This window comes from Panthera leo, chromosome D1 (assembly GCF_018350215.1).
Source record: "Panthera leo isolate Ple1 chromosome D1, P.leo_Ple1_pat1.1, whole genome shotgun sequence".
Lineage (NCBI taxonomy): Eukaryota > Metazoa > Chordata > Mammalia > Carnivora > Felidae > Panthera > Panthera leo.
Window position 1 is genome coordinate 9,130,929 of NC_056688.1, and position 5,414 is coordinate 9,136,342.

Sequence of the window (5,414 nt, forward strand, 5' to 3'; positions counted from 1 at the left end):
TATACCTGGTCATACAGCATTAAAGGGGTAGTACAGTGGCCCCCTGAACAACGCGGGGCTTAGACATGTCATCCCCCACCCCATGCAGTCAAAAGTCTGCACACAGCTTTTAATTCCCCCCAAAACTTAACTAGTAGCCTACTGTGGACCAGAAGCTTTACCAACAACATAATCAGTTGACTAACATGTATATCATATGTTATATGTGTACATACTGTATTCTTACAATAAGGTCAGCTAGAGAAAAGAAGATGTTATCAAGAAAATCGTAAGGAAGAGAAAATACATGCACATTACTGTACTGCATTTATCAAAAAATAAAAATAAAAACCCGTGTGTAAGCCGGCCTGCCCAGTTCAAATCCGTGTTGTACAAGCATCAACAATCTTTCAGTTCAGTGGGCATTCAGGCTCTCTGCTGGTTCTCTGTTGGGCTGAGGTCTGTCCCGAGCTGGAGGAATTCTAGGTCAATGGAAAATTATGATTGCTTGAAGCAAGTTAGGAAAATGAGTGAATTATGGATCTTTGCCAAATCTTGTGCCTAAGAGGCCAATTCAGACAAACCAGGACAGCAAAAACCCTTTAAAGAAATGATCATTGAAGGACCCCTGCCTTACATCGCTTGCCAGATCTTGCAAGGGGATAGACTCCTTTAGGCTCTTTTATTCGGAAGCAGCTTCTTATGAGAAATGGTTAGAATATCCATTAACATCAAATAATCAACTTGTTCTAAAGAAAAGTCAGCCTTTCAGTCTTCTCTGTGCCCTGGGACCTTATTTGCAGATGAATGTCTGAAACTGGTGTCCTCTTATTATGCCATTGAAGCCAAGTCAAGAAGCTGTCAACAGCCTGCTGTTTCTCCTGCCAAATCATTGTGAGACTTGTTTCCAAGTTTGCCTCTCCACATCTCCCCACATTTATTAACCAAAGAACCTAAAAATGCTCCAGAACACTTTTTTTTTAATCCTTTCTATATTTCTTCCCATATGGACAATGGCTTCATTCAAGAGGAATGTTAAAGTCAAGTCTAGGGCTTGTCGGAGTGGCCTCATCCTCAGTCATGTTGGGCTCCGGAATGGGCTCTGGACACCTGCTGAGATAGACTCCAGTTTGTGTCTGTAGTGATACGCTTTCAGGGGCACACCTGCTGAGAACCTTCCTGCTTCCTCAGGCCTTGTGATGGTTAACTGTATGTGTCAACTTGACTTGGTCAGGGGGCGCCTAGATGCCTGGTTAAACATTTTTCTGGAGTGTATCTGCAAGACTGTTTCTGGATGAGATTAACATTTGAATCAGTGGTCTGAGTAACAGATTGTTGTCCTCTATGTGGGTTGAGGTCCACTGAAGGCTCCAATAGGACAAAAAGGCTGCGTGAGAGAATTCACTTTCTCCGCTTGAAGATCTTCAAGATGGGACACCAGTCATCTCCTGAATGTGGACTCAGACTCAACCCGGGACTTATAGTATCAGCCCTCCCTGTTCTCAGGCCTTCGGATTGAAGATCTTAGGAATTCTCAGCCTCTATAATCATGTGAACCAATTCCTTAAAATAAGTAAGTAAGTAAAACCTTGGTCTGCGAGCATAATTTGTTCCAGAAACATGCTTGTAATCCAAAGTGCTGTATATCAAAACGAATTTCAAGAACCATTGGCTCAGTTGTGATCATGTCACATTTGGTGTCACATACTACTCGTGTTGCATGACATAACTTATTTATCAAGTTAAAATTTGTTAGAAATGTTTGCTCGTCTTTCAGAACACTCCCAGAACAAGTTACTCGCAATCCAAGGTTTGACTGTAAATAAATATCTCCTATTGGTTTTGTTTCTCTGGAGAACCCTCGTTGTTACATGCCTCTTGTCGTGCTTTATCCACGTCCCAAAATTCAGGTCACGCTAAAAGACAAGATGGATATCCTGACAAAGTCATTGTCTGGAATTGCGCATTGCGACCTCATGCTTCTCTCACATTGGGACCCTCTCTCATTGCACTGAGTGGGTGCTTCTCTCCTGTAACTCAGATGGTGAAAATGGTGGAGGGTATCATGTGTTGCCTGATAATCATATCATCCCTGTTCTCTCTCATCTTTTCTTGGAGAAAATAACAGTGCAGAGCAGATGACCAAGAAATATTTCTTCAAAGCAATTTTAAATTCTTGACAATCCTGGGTCTGGTTGGCTAGTTTGCCAATTAGTTAGGCTCTTTAATACCAATATCTCCAGCTGCTCACCTGCCTGCTGGTGATTTTAGTGCTAGTTCACAACTCAACTGGAAGACGGTCCTGGAAAAGAATGAAAGTTGGAGTGGTTCATGTTACTACTCTCCTTCCTTCTGGTTTGATGGGGTAAGACTGGGTTCAGAGATTATACCTGGGTTTTTTGGTGCCTTTTACTGGGAGCAAAAGAATGGGATATGCCCCACCTCAAAACATCGGTTCCCACTCCTTTGTTGTCACCATTTAGGAGGCATGCATGTCAGCAAGTTTGTTAAAAATGGCTCCTGGTAATTTTGTATATCCAAAAAGAGCTTGAGGAGAGAGCCTTGAGTGAGCCTTCAAAGGAAGGATACAGTTAAAAAAATACATGGCTCAGGTACTCAAACACTTAAAATTTATGTGGAACATATGAAATATTTCCACCAGAAAGTTTAAATAAACCTCATAATAATGATCAGACTGACACAGACTGATGCAGTGGGAAGAAATCACAACGAGGAACTGGGAAGATGGGGCAGTGGTCTTATTTTTGCTGCAAATTTGCTGTATGGTCTTGGGCACATCCCATCACCCCTCTGGGCTCTAACTGTCATGCTATCACATGAATAAAATGAGAAGATGTGTGGTTTTCAAAATATGTGATGGTGTCCTGCTTTCTGCAGAGGTGAGGATAATCTGAGTGAGGCTCTGAGTCCCTGCTTCAACTGAGAAGTTCTATTTTGATCAATTTCATGTACACGTAGGGCTTCCATGTAAGATTTCGTTTGAAGAAAAGTGTCCATCGCTTTAAAAAAAAACAACGGAGCTTACAAACCTTTGACCGGATGATCTCTAAATTTCCCCTCAGTGATGACATTTTGTGTAATTATTTCAGTGCTCTTCTCGAAGAGGGCGATCCCTGATCCGTCTGTGGGGCTGGGGTGGGAAGGGAAGAGACAAACCTACGTGCTTACAGGTGGCTGTTTTTTGTGTCCGCTCATATGCACACTTTCCTTTTTCACTCACTCACCCTACTCCCAACTTTATCATATATTTATATTTTTCTTCATGATATTTCCCCCCACTTATTTTGTTAAATGGTTGACTTTATTCTGTAGTATCCAGAATGCCCAGATGGGATATTATTTCATTCAGAGAAAACATCCCAAAGATCCCCAAATCAAAGGTAAATGTTGCGGATTTTTTTCTTCACCATTTGGCAAGCTAGTTAGCACACGTGGGAGCCAATTCACAGAAACTTTGTCTACAGATCCCAAAAATCACATCTTGTACACAGTGTCTCGCTGGGGATAACTCAAGATCCTCATAAGCCTTCTCTTCTCCAGGTGGGGTTAATCAAAGTGCTGGGTCTTGCTGAAGGGCAGAAATCTAAATCTTATCTTGCCTGACTTTTTCTTTCTTTCTCTCTCTCTCTCCTTTTTTTTTTTTTTTGCCATAAAAATAAGATGTTTTAACAAATGCAGATTATTTTATCCTTGGTGTCTCAACCAGTCTTTATTCTGTTGAAGTTTATTTCTTTTAATGTGAATACAGTCTGTTAAAGAAATGGATCATTTTTTAGGGTCTGTAAAGCCAGGTCTGTGTTTCCAAAGGGTGCTTTCAAATACATAGTGCCAAATGACACCACTACCTAAAAAAATAAGAATTAATCTTGTTGTTGTTGTTGTTGTTTTAGCAAGTGGTTAGTATTTAAAATATATTTTAATGCGAACACTTTCTGTCTTTAAATAAAAATGATTTACATTTTTAGAGGCGCGTGGGTGGCTCAGTCGGTTGGGCATCCAACTTCGGCTCAGGTCATGATCTCACGGTCTGTGAGTTTGAGCCCCGTGTTGGGCTCTGTGCTGACAGCTCAGAGCCTGGATCCTGCTTCAGGTTCTATGTCTCCTTCTCCCTCTTCTCGTCCGCTGCTTGTGTTCTATCAAAAATAAATAAACATTACAAAAAAAATTTTTTAAAGAAAAAAATGATTTACATTTCTACATATGAAACTGCTCTGGCATTAGGACTTAACTGCTTCCTGATCCACAGGATTTATTAGATGCCACCACACCACTAATCCCCCAGTGCTCTGGATGCACACGTCAGACATGTCCGCCTCTGTCGGAAGTCTTTGTGGCACCTTCAGGGGATTGATTCTTACCAAATGTTTAACCACTTTCAGTCTTGCACTCCCTGAAGGGATATCCTTGTGAACTTGAGGAGTATGTGCTTTTTCTAATCCAAGCATCTTTATATCTTTTCCCCAATATGGACGTCTCTTTGTACTCTTTATTCTGGTAACAATACATAGTTTATGAGGGTGCTGTGGATCCCCACCATAGTTTTCATGATCTGCAGGTGAAGGCTGAAATAGTTGATCTGGAATTCTTGGTAAATTTGTGATGAATCCGGTCCGTACAAATGAGAGACTCCACACCTTTCGTTACAGTTTGGAGTCCATCTGGGGGCCTCTGAACTATTGAGCTATTGAGCGCAAAATCCCTGCCATGACTGTGGTGACTGTTCTCTTCAAAGGCGAGGGAAAGCAGAGCAGACGGGAGGCCACATCGTTGTTATTTTTTTCAAGTACCCTAGGAAAAACTCATAAGGTAAAAATGTTAGATTTTGTCCTCTAGTCTTTTAAATGATTTTCCTTTTTACATCCAAGATTCTATGATACTGCGCTCGCTAACCAGGACAAAAGTGGGACAGATTCCTATATGCGTAGTGAGGGAACTACCTTTTATCTGCTTTCAGTAAAGTTTGAAGAACTCTTATGCCAAATGTCTATGAAAGAAATTACCTAGCAAGTACTTAGTCAAGCATGACTGTCGATAGACCTGTTTTTCTGGCTGAAACCCTCATTTTCCAACCTCATAGCCACGTCCATTGTCATCAAAGTAGTGGAGACCAAAGCTTTATTTGCAAAGGCCACTCATCAGCAAAATTAATGTGGGACAGGGCATTCGGTATCTACATCTACATCTATATCCACAGCTCCACCTACATCTGCTTCCATACCCACATCGACAATCTATCTCTGTCGATCTCCACATCTATCTATCTATCTGTTTGTCTATCTATCTATCTATCCATCTATCCATCCATTTATCCACTGTACTGTAAGCCCCCAAAGCAGAGGGACTGTGTTTACTCATCACTGTGTGTCCCACAGCACGTCACCAGGGAATCAGACAATTTTTGAAGAATGAATTAC

At 41.3% G+C, this 5,414-nt stretch overlaps 1 pseudogene; it reads right to left on the reverse strand.

The window, feature by feature from the left end:
* Positions 1–4,217: 4,217 nt before the first annotated feature.
* Positions 4,218–5,087, reverse strand: LOC122200367 (annotated as a pseudogene).
* Between the last annotated feature and the right edge of the window lie 327 nt (positions 5,088–5,414).